Raw genomic sequence first — 13,952 nt, 5'->3', positions numbered from 1 at the left:
AAGTCAGAGAGAAATAAGGAGGCCTTTGCATTAGGGAATCCAACAGGGATGCTTCTCAGGAGGCAGTGGTCCATGCTGTCAGATGGTGTTCAAGTCAGAAACATCAAAAGGATGCCCAGTGAATGGATTTAGAAACAAAATATGGGCGTATTGGTGACTTCAGAGACTACTGGAGGTTTTCAGAAAAAAATAACCTTAGGAAGCCAATTTTATTGGTTTGATATGTAAATTAGAGGTGAGAACATAAGACAGCAAGATACAGGAGCAAAAATATAATATACTATCTGAAGAGATAGGTAGGGTAAGGGAGAGAGGGTTTGATTTGTTTTGTTTTGAGAGGGAAAAGAGTTGAGCAAGTGCAATGATCATGGGAAGGAGCCAGGCAGTGGCTGAAGAAGGGTTAGAGAAGGCAGAAGTGGAGATTCAGATGAGGACAGTCCAGAGACTTCTGTGGCTCAGGAACAGAGGGTCCCACTAGCTTCACCTAAATACTGGCTTAATCAAAAATATCTGAATCAGTGGAAATCAATTAGAGATCTGAGCCTGGGCACAAACCATGGTCTCAGGAGTTTCATAGAAAGAGCGAATATGGCTTCTGATGGAACATCCTGGCCCTGTGAAGCCTGACTGGAAGAAGGAAGGCAATGTTCAGGAAATACAGTAGCAACCTGGGTCTTTCCAGGCCTTCTATGACTGGCACCCCCCCCCCAGTACAGGGGCCACATCAAAGGTCTCTCTGCCTGCCCTCCTGGAAGCTGTTTTCATGGACCTTGGGCCACCCACTTGAGCTGCCCTCTGTGTGCCTACAAATTCTGCCTGGGTGAAGAGTATCCTGATTTCTGGGTGAAGAGTATCCCTGATTCAAAGCAGATGTCCCAGAGCTCTGTTGCCCAAAGTACCCAAGCTCTTTCTTGAGCCTACCCTCCCCAAAATCACCTGGAAAATGTCTGCAGACCCAGCTCCTCTAGCTTCCCCTCCACATCACAGCATTGCTTAGTTTCACCAGCAATCCCATTTTACACCATGGTGACAGTGGTAGCCATTTATTGAGCACATGATGCTTATTTATTCATTCATTTAATGAATTCTTATGAAACACTCACATGTGTCCAGCACAGTACTGATTTCTGGAGACACGATGATGAAAAAAGACAAGTAGAAGCTTGCAGCCTTTTACCCTAGCATTGTGCCCAGCACTAAGCTTATTTTATCTTAGTTATTCTTACCACAACCCTATGAAATAGGCCTAACTATCTCCATTTTAGAAGAGAAGAAACTGGGACCCAATGCAGTCAAAAATCACACAACTTGTAGATGGCAGAAGATTCATCTGTCCCCCTCAGTGGCTTTGCTTCTTCCAGGCAGGGCAAACCCTGAGCTTCTCTAAGTGTAGTTCTCCAAGTTCCATTCTCTAGAGCAACTACTTTCCCTCCTCCATTTCCTCACTCCTACCTTCTCTCTTCCTTCAGAGGAATTTGTGTATTGTTTGAGTCAAGAGACTGAGGTCTGAGGCCTGGCTCCCTACTCACTAGCTGGATAATTTTGTGCTAGCTGTTTTTGTCACTGCTCAGAGCTCAGGTCCTCTCGGTATGAAATGAGGATACTCATCTGAGCCCTGCCCTCTCCAGAAGACTCTGGGAGGATTAAAGGAGGTAGGAGATGTGAAAATGCTTTCAAAGGCATGCACAGGAAGGAAGGGTTATTCTTATCAAAACCTTCTCTTAGTCCTGGCCAGTGTGGTTCAGCTGGTTGGAGCTTTGTCTCATAAACTAAAAGGTTGCTACTTCAATTCCTGGTCAGGGCACACACCTGGGTTGCAGGTTCAGTTGCCAGTCATGGCAAGTATGAGAATCAGCCCAATGAACTAATGTTTCTCACATTAATTTTTCTCCCTCTCTCTAAAATCAAGACGCATGTCCTAAAAATACTTTTTCTGAGTGGAATCCCAGGCCTCAGCAAATTGCTCATGAGTATGTATGTAGTCACTGTATTTCCAGTTTCAGGATGTTTACACTGCAAACCCTTCATGAGCTATGTAATGAAAGGATATTCCTTTTCTAAAGGAATCTCTAGGAGATTTTTTAAATTAATTTTATTTAGTTATTTTTCAAGTACAGTTTTTTGTCTATTTTTCCCATCCCAGCCTCTCCCGCCCCTTGCTCCCCACCTCCCTCCCATTTCCACCCCCCTTAGTTCTCGTCCCTGTGTCCTTCCTATTTGTTCCTCCAAATCCCTCCCCCTTTTTCCCCTTAACTTCCCATCCTTCTCCCCTCTGGTCACTATCCCTTTGTTCTTTATTTCAGTGTCTTTCGTTTTTGTTTTTTTTTCTGCTTGCTTGTTTGTTTTGTTGTTTAGCTTCCTGTTAAAGGTGAAATCATATGGTATTTGTCTTTCAGCATCTAGGAGATTTTTAAAAACTGGGTCCTTCCATGCCCTTCTGAAATCACAGAATAGGAGGGATGAGGAGATTAGCATTTATTGAGCATTTATTACATACCACTAACTAGGCTAAGCACTTGTATACATCACCTCATTTATTTCTCATAAAAGCTTAAGACTAAAATACGGATTTCCAGCTGAGATGGAGGTGTAAGTAGATATAATTTGCCTCCTTGCACAACCAAAAAAAGGACAACAACAAATTTAAAAATAAAATATAACAAGAAATGCCAGAAAATCAAACTGTATGGAAGTCCAACAACCAAGGAGTTAAAGAAGAAACCTTCATTCAAACTGGTAGGAGGGGAGGAGATGGATAGCTGGAACAAAGAGAACATACAACAAGCTGGTGGCTGGCAGACCAGGCAGTCCCACATTTGCATGAAGATAAACCTGGCAGAGCAACTAGGGGTGAGACAGACCACAAAACCCAGGGTTCCAGTGCTGGAAAAGAAGGCCTCAAAACCTCTGACTGTAAAAACCTGTGGGGGTTGTGGCAGTGAAAGAAACTCCCAGCCTCACAAGAGAGTTCATTGGAGAGATCCACAGGGTCCTAAAATGTACACAAACCCACTCACCTGCAAATCAGCACCAGAAGGACCCAATTTGCTTGTGGGTAGTGGGGGAAGTAAGTGAAAGCTGGCCAAGAGCTGAGCAAGTAGCATTGTTCCCTCTCAGAGCTCTCTTCCACATACAGTGCCACAACCCTGACTCAGAAAAGCCCTCAGAGTTCTTTGAATGTTATCTATTGTTTAATCATTTCTGCCTGACAATGATTATGAGCTTTACATATACACCCTGTATTCCTGTGTGAATTGAACCCAATAAAAGCTTGTCAAGGCAAGGGTTGAGGTACTCTTCTCTTGAGAAGGTGGTTGAGGCAGTTAGAGGCTTTTTCTCCTCTTGAGAGAGAAGGCACTCCATCCCTTTTCCTCCACAGGACTCGGTAGTCCATGTGAATTTGTCATGTCTCATCTATAACACCGTGGACCCCAGGAGCTGGGACCTGCTTTGGGGGTTTAAGCAACAGATTTTCCTGCACAACGAACACTTTGCTTCTCAAAGTTTTCAGGTGCTCAAGTTCCAGTCAAATCCCAGTCTTTTGGTTCTGTGGGGGGGGAGCAAGACTGTTTCCAGGGGGAGGTGGAGGACAGGTCAAGGTCCTCTCCTCTGTGCATGCTTCAGCTGTGTGACTTGTGGTTTTTGTCTGATGTCTCTGAAAGGCAACTGAGTATCTCATCAGAAACAGGATTGGACCATTTTGAGTGGTTTAGTGGTTACAATTTGTCTCTTAAAGAACTTTTTTTGTTCCTCCTAGAAAAAAATTAAGACATCTGGCTAAACTGTTCCACTTAGTGGGAAATAAAATGGCATATACGGAGCACCTCCTCTGTGCCAGGCTCTGTTCAAAGGAATTCCCCCAAAGACTGGGACAATTCTGTTTCTGTAACTTCCACTTAAGACAACTTATTGGGACCTCAACTGGGGATAAAAACTCTCAGAATGTTAGAGTGAGATTATTTTGTGATTTACACATTAGGAAAGTACACCTAGCCCTGGCTGGTGTGGCTTAATAGATTGAGTGCTTAATAGATTGAGAAACCCACATGCCTGGGTTTCTGGCCAGGTCCCCAGTAGGGGGTGCATAAGAGGCAACCACACATTGATGTTTCTCTCCCTCTTTCTCCCTCTTTCTCTCTTTCTCTAAAAATAAATAAATAAATAATTTTTTTTTAAATGTGCACCTCTACTTCTACCAGGATTTTTAGTATTCCAAACCTGCTCTTTGGACAACTGATTCTATTCCTATTTTCTATCTTTTAAAAAATACAGTTAAATTAGAAAATACCAACCTGTGGTCATGTTCAGACAACCAAAGAAAGGATTTAATTTCAGCCTGATCTGAAGTTAAAAGAGGAAAGCTGTTGGGAGTAGCCCTGCCTGGTTTCAGGAGCTGTAACCCCCCATGGCTAAGGCTGAGTGAGCGACCTTCAGACCATAAGCCACTAAGGAGACAAAGCCTATCTCCCTCGGAGGAACGCCACTTCTGCTCCTTTTTTCATGCTTGGCCCCCAGTGCTTGATCAGTTAGCCAATGACAGGTAAGATTCCCCAAGGAAGAATGACCTAAGACAGACATGATCACGTGGAGGCTCCAGGGAAGGACTTGGGTGCTATAGAAAAAGGGGATGATGAACCCTTGCTCCCCAACTTTGACACAGCCTGAGTCCTCATTCTCTCTGCAAGAAATCTCCTAATTTCTTGGCTATCTTGCCTCCTCTGCCTGACTTAAGCCTGAAACATTGACAGAGGGTGGTGCAGCCCTCTGCTAGAAAGAACAGGCTCCCCAGGAGATCAGGCCTGAGAAAGAATATGTAAAATAACTGTGAAACCTGCTTTGCTGAAAATGCTCTTAATTAAATGATAAGGGTCCAAGCAGGAAATGAGTTTGTTTCCCAAAGTTTCATAGCTCTTCAGCTAACAGACCCTAACTCAGAATAAGCCCTCACAGTTCTTTGTACACTATCTATTGTTTGACCCTTACTGCCTGACAATGACTAATGAACTTTACCTGTATTTCTGTGCAAATTGAAATCCAATAAAAGCCTGTCCAGGCAAGGGTCGGGACGCTCTCCCCTTGAGAGAGTGGCCAGGCTGCTCTAAGGCACTTCCACCTTGAGGGAGTAGCTGGGCCATTCCTTTTCCTCCACAGGACTCAGTAGTCCATGTGAATTTGTGTCATATCTCATCCATGATACCACGGACGCTCCAGGCCGGTGTCAGCATCAGAAAGCTATCCCTTCCCTTTGGGGGACTGGTCCCCAAGGAGATGGTAGATGGAAGGGAGGAGTCTTGGGAGGTGCATAGAAGATGGGTTCCTTGTTCCTCTGGTTTGTCGAGTGGTTCTGCTGTTATTCCCTTGCAGCCCAGCCTGATGGATCTATGAGAGCCCCTTCCTTGCCCTTTCAATATCTCCCTTGTCACTTGAGCTGTTCTGAGCAGCTTTCTTTCTGTTACTTTCAAGGCACTATTCCTAACTCTAAGAACATATTAGCCCAAAAGTATGGGTTTTTTATTGTTGTTCAGTTACAGTTGTCCCTATTTTCCCCCAGCCCCATTGCTCTTCCATGCCCCATCCAACCCCTGCTCCCACAGACAATCCCCACCCCACTGTCCCCAAAGGCATGATTCTAAGAGTGAGAATTCTTCTAGGAAAAGAGAGAAAAAACAAGCAAAAAAAACCCTTGAAGCTTATGATCATTTTAACCTTCCTCACAGCAGACCACTTACTCCTTTGTTCATTCCACAAATATCTATTAAGTGTTAACTGTGAGCCAGACACCACTGATTAAAAAAATAATAATAATGAGTTAAGACACAACTTCTGCCCCAAGGAGGTCCCTTCCAATGGGGAAACAGATGGGTAGGTGGTCTGGGTGACTTGTACAGGAGTATATGAGCAAGAGCCCTAATTCTGGAATTTCCCCTTCAAAGGCACCAGCTAGGCCAGTTAAAATTAACTCCACCAATTAAAAGAATCCTAAGAGACAATACCATGTCTTTCTCTTTATTTTTAATTATAGGGCCTGGCCTAAAGTTGTCAAATCATTTATAATTAGAGCAGAACTCTGAGCAAGAGGCCTGGAGAGAGGAAGTGAAGAAAGGGTAGAGAAGATGGGGCCTCCCTGCTCAGCTCCTCCCCAGTCCTCTGGATCTGGCCCCATGTTTACCTGCCCCCAGTGCTGTGACAGGTTGCTGCCCCACTAATGGACTGGGTGGCTGGGGAAGCACATTGCACTCACTGTTCCTCTTGCCTCTTAGTTCACATCCTGATTACAGTCATTAGAAAGTCACCCTGAATGATGGGAAGACAACTAGATGGTGTTTCAGTGGCCTGAAAGTCAGGAGGGCTTGCAGGGTTAGGCAGGACCAGATCAGGCTGGGGAGCAGAGCCTGGAGAAAGAACAGGGGTCAAGCTTCTTCCTGCCCTGTCCCTACAGGGAGGCATCTGTCTCATCCAGAAAATAGCCTACAGTGGCCACAGTGAGAACTCTGTGTTTGGTGATAAGAGGCAGCCAGCCAAGTGCATGGGGCTTTAGACAAATGGGGTGCCCCTCAATTTGCCTCCAGGTACCAGCTTGGCTTCACTGTACCCTGCCACCACAGACATACAGCAAGGCTTACTCATGGCACTCTTCCTTTAGGCCAGCAGTTCGGGAAGGGCTTGGAAGGGAAAAGGCTAAAAGAAACATGTTCCCTAGACATGGAGTGGTCTATAAACTGGACTTGGTATGACCTGGGCTCCCATTTCCATCTTCCATTAAGACCCAAGGGCCAGGGCTTCACCTCTTGCTGTTGTACAGGGAAGCTACATGTGTCAAACAGAGAGAAGGGTCCAGGTAGTGACCTAGACCCTTCAGGCCCCAGGCCCCATTGTCTACTTGAGCCAAAGGTAGGTATAGCAGGGAGGCCAAGTAGTCTGTGAACCATCCAGCACCATGGCCTCCATTTTACCAGGCAGGACCAGGGCTCCAATGTGTACCTCAATCCCATGCCCCAAGCCCTCCAGGTTCTCACCTTGGAAGGTAAGAACCTGGGGATCATGAACTAACAAATCTCTCTCCATCTCTTACCTCAGCCTTCCATAGTGACAGTTTTACACTTGACTTAATCCTGTTCTCCTGGAGAATGATGAGGGTTCATAAATCCCCCACCCTGCTGTGGTTAGGAAAAGGCTTACTACAAGAGACCCACCTTTTCCCATATGACTTAGCTCAGACTCCAAGATGATTCATTACTCCCTTGTTTACCTATGATGCCAGACACAGACCCAGCAAATTTCCACTCTTTGTCTTGTAAATGATGAGCCAAACCTTTGGCTAATCTGGACAAAATACCCAGAAATTTGATCTGAGTGAACTTTAGTCAGGCTACTATCCTCTGAACTTTGACCCACTTACAGCCTAAACATCATGGGAGCTCAGAACACCCTTTGTTAGTGACCCTTCCCAGAAATCTGCTGACCTCAGGGAAAAACACTTGCTTTTAGACCACCTGCTCAACCCATTCCCCACATCTGCTTTCTTCCATCCTTGTTCAATTTTCTCTACTCAAACAAACAAGCAAACAAACAAAACAGTTGTTTCTGGCTGACCTCTCAGACACTAAAGTCATCCTTCCTATTGCAAGGTCTTTTCCTCTTATTGCAATAGTCTTAGGCTGATTTGTTCTTTATTTGACATCAACCCATGAACAAAGACCCTTCATTCTTAAAACTGCTTCTCACAGACAGTCTACCTGCAGTGAACTCCAGGTGACTTACATGGTTTAGTAGCTCTGTCAGTAATCTGGTTAATGGTAATGGATAGAAACTCCCCTCTCTATGCTCCCAACTATCTTCCAGACTCTCCCTGTCAAGGCTTACTGGTTAGTAACAAATGCAAGCAAACCTTGAAGGCTGATTATGTGCCAAGCTCTACAGTAAGTACTTCACAGGCATTTCTCAACTCTTGTGAGTTGGACACTGTTACTATGCCCATTTCTCAGATACAAAATTCACACTCAAGGATATAGTAGCAAATAAGAGTACAAGAGTGAGGACATAGCCATTGATTGTCTCCAGCCACAGGATGGCAGTTCCATCAATATACCCCACAAGCCTTAAAATATCATTGTTTTCTCCTTGCCACATACATTCCTTCTGAAGATTGAATGGCTTAATATACATGCAAATGCTAAGAACAGTTGCTGGCATGTTAAGTGCTATGTAAATGTTGTTATTAATATTATTACTATGATGATAATAGCACTTGCCACCATGTCAAACAAGGTTGGGCAGTGCTGGGTTAAGTAACTTGCCCAAAGTCATACAACTAAAATACTTCTAATAATATATATTTCACTTCCATAAAATCACATTGTTGACTTATTTTGTTCATTATTTATTGGCTCCTCAACTAGAATGTAAGCCTCACAAGGGTAGGAATTTCTCTTTTGTTCACTGCTGTAAGTCCATCTGGAATGACTCCAGAACATATACAGTGCTCAATAAATATTGTCAAATAAATGCATGAATAAATGATTTCCAGGCTTGTGCTCCCAACCATTAGGCTCCAAGGAGGCTTTCTGGCCCTAGATCTGTAGCCTCCTTTGAAAGAAAGTTTTAAAAAATCACCCAGTCTCACTGGTAATAATACATTTACCTAGATATGGACTTTGTGGGTTTCCTGAAAACTTTCACATGCATCACCTCATTTGAACCACTTACGGGTGTTTTATCACCTCCATTTTACAGAAGGAGAAACTAGGTTCAAGAAAGGGAATACGACCTGTCTCTCCTGCCCCCTCCTCTGGGCATCTCACCCCCCACTACCACTCCACAGTCCCCACTATTCACCTCCACCAGCCTCCAAGTAAATGAGTCCAGATTCGCTTTCTGCTGGGCTAATTATCCTTTTAAATTGAGCTGGTGTATTTTTGCCAGGCGATCTGCCAATTCATTTTAATCCACCTCTCCTTAATGGCACTGGGGCTGTTACTGAGGGAAACTCCTGGCTCTGAGCATCTCCTCAGTTTACAATTGCAGTTATGATACCAACAGAAACACATGCAGCTGGTGTCAATGTTAAGCAATGTTTTGATCATAATAATTTAAAAAGTAACTTATGGCATTAGAATAATTAGTGTTATTCCAAGACTCTGCTAAAAGGGAGAAAGGAGTGAAAAAGGAAATGATGCTCCTGATCTCTCATAGGCGTAAGAATCTGTCTCTAGCACTAGGCTCACAAATTAATTTTCACACTGAGTTTACTATCTATGTATCCCTCAAATTGAATTCTGCTTTTCCCTCTCCCTCAACACACATGTGAAATTGATAATTATTAAAATATTTGGATATAAACAAGCACATTTTCTTGTCACTGCTCCCCCACCAGGTGACAGGCAGCTAAAAGGATGTTGGCATCTCTCTCTAACTTGCTGTTCCAAATCCAAATGACAGCAGGACTTGAAGGCTTGGGAGCTGGGGTGGGAAATGGAAAAGACTTCTGATATCCCTCCCTCCTGGCATACACAGAACACATGTGTGTGTGTATATACAGACCTGCACCCATGTACTCATTTATACCCCTGTACTACACACACACATACACACACACACACACACACACACACCCCTACCTGCCTTAGACACAGGATTCATAGCCACACACAAACCATCCTCACACCTCCATCCACAAATTCACATAATTTACACACAAAATAAACCAGAAATGTATCTATAAAGCTGTTTATTTATTCTTACATGTTTAAACTTCAGTCACTTTCCATTTGATGCAATACACCTTTCGAGATGTTTTTTACACTGCTCAAAACAGTTTTTGAATGTGTCAGTTTTGATGCCTTTTAGTGCTTCTACCATTTTTTGTTTCATCTCTTCCACATTGGCAAAATGTTTCCCTTTGAGGACTTTTTTCATCCAGGGAAATAAAATAAGTTACTGAGGGCAAGATTAGGTGAATAGGCAGGGTGGGCCATGGAATTCATGCTGTTTTTGGTCAAAAACTGCTATCACTCAGAGCAGTGTGGGCAGGTACACCCATAAATCACCCATCATAAAATGGGCAACCACACCAAAAGAGTGTTCAAAAAAAATTCACTGAAGCCAACCACAGACTCCCACAACTCCAGCTGGTACACTGAAATAGATGGGTTCCTAGAATACTCACCTAGAGAGGGAAGCCTGTACTAAAAGGGTCCTGCTCTCCAGAAGATTATTTTGGTATTTTCAGATCACCCCTTGTATATCTGCTCTTAAATGTGACAATCACAAAACACTTTCATCCATACAAATTCACATACATGCACACATATCCACAGGCACCTCCAAACACAAAAAGTACCTGCTCCTAGATATACAACTCATGACCATGACATCCTCACACCTTCATCAACATACAAACTCATGAAAACACATACATGTGCACATTGATTTACAGGTACTACAGACACAACTTTCTGCTCATAGACACATGATACATAATTATATACAAGGCCTGCACATACAGTCCCACAATGAAACTCACAAACATGCATGTATGCATGCATGCACTCACATTGATACACATGCACACACACACACACACACACTTACCTCTCACTGCATGGGCATCTCCCCTGCTTCCAGCAGTCCAGAATATTAGGCAGTATCAGTAGCTTTTCAGTTTTTGAGGAATCCCCAGGCAAGATGGCTGACCCCACATAGAAAAATATACAGATATACAAACTTTTGCACATGAATCCAAGACCTTATATATTTTCTGAAATCCACCACGGTCTCTATCTGAAGTCCCCTGATCTGGAGGTTTTGGAGAATCCTTTTTCTACTTTCATTTAGAATGAATGTACAAATGACTAGGGGTGAAGAAGGGGAAAGGGGGAAATTCCATTGTCTTTCAGGAACAACCAGTTCTTTTTTATGATAATCATCACTACTTTTGGTAAATAGTAGAAAAACAACAAAAAAAGTCTTTTTGTTACTTGTTATTGGCACCAATTCAACACCAATGGGAATCCCCAATTGTGAGTGCAGTAAAGAAGGAAATTTTAGTCCGTACAAAATAGCTCAATTGTGATATAGCATGGCTGTGAGGTGGGCCCAGAGTCAGGCTCCTCTCCTGGTAGACAGCTCTGCTCTGCTCCTCAGTGGTTCCCTCCACTCTGGCCAGACAGCTTCAGTGTTTCAGTTCAGCCAGGGAGACAGTACTCAGTCTTTGATGGGAAGGGAAAGTATACTCTCAGAGCCAGAGGGGAGTTGGTTTATATGGACATACGTCCCTGCTAATGGCCTCTGATTGGTCTGTCCTCTTGAAAATGAGGACTCCAAATCCCTAAAGTTTTATTAGCTCAAAAGGCACTCTCCTCATTGGTCAGAATACAGCCACCAAGTGGGAAAAGCCTCAGTCCTACTGGTTGAAGTAGATTCCAAGAACTCCTTCATAAGGGCTGGCTCAGATGGCAGAAATAAAGTGCAGACAGAAAGTTCAGTGCTGGCTTCTTCCTGCAGTGCAGTTTGTGTGAGAGACCCCATTCATAGAAATGGCTGCTAGGCTTTGTTTTTTAAATCTGAGCCCAGTTACCTACCAGTATCCCTTCTTAGTGGTATCTTCTTTCTCAGAATTCACATACTAAAGAGACAGCTTAATAAAAAATTTTAAGAATGTACTGCTCTACCCTCTACAATGGAAGGCATGGGGCCTTCAACATGGCAGAGTTGAGCTTCCAGGTCTCTGAGTCAGATGCTTGGATTCAAATTCTGGCTCCACTACTCACAGATGAATAACCTTGGAAAGTGCTTAATTTCAGTTTCTTCATTTTTACCTCTCCTACTTTAGAGAAAAATCATAGGAAAAAACAAATGGAATAACCGTAATGGCATAATCGATAAAATATATTTAAAAGAACAAACAAAAAAACTATCACAGTACCAAATGAGAGAAAGAGCTAAGCACACTGAGAATGTGAGCTCAGAGAATGTGAGCTCAGTATTTATTATTTGCAGTTCCTTTTATTGCTAACATCATCTGGAAGCCCAAGTTTTCTCCCCCATCTGAATTAGCCGCTTCATTTTCTTGTAACATTGTCCAACTTCCCTTTCTCTGCTTGGCCTACCCCCTACCCTGTGGTTGCTCAGTCCCTTGGACCCTCTGCTTGTGCTGCTCCACACACCTTTTTCAGAGGTAACAACCAGTCCTATCACCAGCAGGGTGAATTTCAAAAAGCTATGGAATTTGGAGGCAAAAGACCATAGTTTCGATCATATGCCCATGAGGTAAGTTATTTAACCTCTTGAGGACCTCAGTTTCTCCATTGATAAAGTGGGGATAATGGTGCCAATCATCTCCATTTTGCAGGGCTGAATGAAACTGGGTCTAAGCAAGCACTTTGCAAAGTCCAAGAAACATGTCAGTTGTCACAGTGGGCTTTGTCACATCATTTAAGAGTTCTCCTTTAGAACTGAAGTTCCTCTTCTCCCAACTGCCAATAAGTCCTTTCTACTTATAGGCCCTTCCCTCTGCCACCACCATTTTCTAATCCCATGCCAAGTCCTTCCACCATGATTCTCCTTGTGTTCCTGTTTCTCCCCATGATTCCATCCTTTCATACCCAAAGTCTTGAATTCCTTCCTCAACCCCTTACCTTCAGACACCATCACATTGTTTTCTTTCAACTTTCAGACCTTCTTTTGTCATTTTCCCCCTTCCATCTCCAACAAAACCACTGAAGCCTATCACTGGGTTTCTGTAAAGTCACTAGCTAGTTTTCCTGCCTCTAGCTTCTCCTGTGGCTCTGATCTCCTCATGGCCCAGACACTTAAACTTCCTCAGGCACACCAAAAGCAACATCCTGTCATTCCAGTGTACTGGGTAAAGAACAGATCCCTCTGCTTGACTTTTAGTGTTTCCCACAATCCACCTTATTTTTCACCTGTTAGCAAAGCAGAGATGGGCATTTCACCCAAAGCAAAGAACATACTAACCTCCCTGAGAACCTTCCTGAGCCTTTTCTCTGGCCATCCCCTCCTCCTGTTCCTACAACCCTCAGTCTGGGGTTTTTCTTTTAAAACATTTTACAATGAAAGATCACAAACATATAAAAACATATAATAATGTAACAAATTGCATGCACTCACCTTTTTTAGTTTTATATTTATAATTTATCAATATTATGCATGCACATAGTTTAAAGAATTACATAATTCTTCTGGTTTGATATTAAAAACTAAATAAAACAAAACATAACAGCAATTCCCCACTTCCTACCCACCCATACACACACCCCTGGTGGAAGCAACTACTTCCTAGGGGCAAATACTTGCAATGCTTTTAGCTGATTCTTTTAATATTTACTTCCATATATCTCTTTAAAATGTGCTTATATTGCTCCTTCCTTGTTTTTTCACCTTTGGCATTATCTACTGACTTTCCACTCATAGAGTGAGGGTTAGCTATCTTCTCCTTCTTGTCACATCACACACACACACACACACACACACACACACATACACACACACACCACATTTCTTAACCCCTGCCCTTCTACCGCCACCATCCTGATGATTTTACATTACAATTTTTGTTAGATCAGTAGTTATGTGAATCAGACTTTAAAGATGCCATTCTGTTGTCTGATCTTTTGTAGGAAGCTTGTAGAATCTTCTCTGTTCCCAGTGTTCTAAAATTTCACTATGTTGTGCCTTGATGTGGCCTATTTTTCACTGTTTACACTTGGTGGGCATTTTCAGTCTGTAAGCTCAGTGTCCTTCAAGCCTGGACCCTTTCTTCAGTTAGGTTTGCTATTCCTCCCTTCTCTGTTCTGTTTCTGGGAAAAAAATTGATTCTCTTAGAGGGCTACTTAGACTGCTCTTCGAATTTTCTTATCTTTCTTGTTTTCTTCTTTGTTGTTTTACTCCCTAGGAGATTTCCTAGACTTCATCTTCTACTGCTCCTAATGATT

The 13,952-nt window shown here is 43.1% G+C and overlaps 1 protein-coding gene across 1 annotated transcript in view; it reads right to left on the bottom strand.

Annotated features, from left to right (window-relative positions):
• Positions 1 to 13,952, bottom strand: part of LOC119050731 (elongation factor 1-alpha 1-like) — a 150,777-nt gene that overhangs the window by 56,221 nt on the left and 80,604 nt on the right.

The sequence above is a fragment of the Artibeus jamaicensis genome, unplaced genomic scaffold, assembly GCF_021234435.1.
Source record: "Artibeus jamaicensis isolate MK-2021 breed Jamaican fruit bat unplaced genomic scaffold, CSHL_Jam_final contig_196, whole genome shotgun sequence".
NCBI lineage: Eukaryota > Metazoa > Chordata > Mammalia > Chiroptera > Phyllostomidae > Artibeus > Artibeus jamaicensis.
This window is presented reverse-complemented; position numbering and strand designations above follow the sequence as displayed.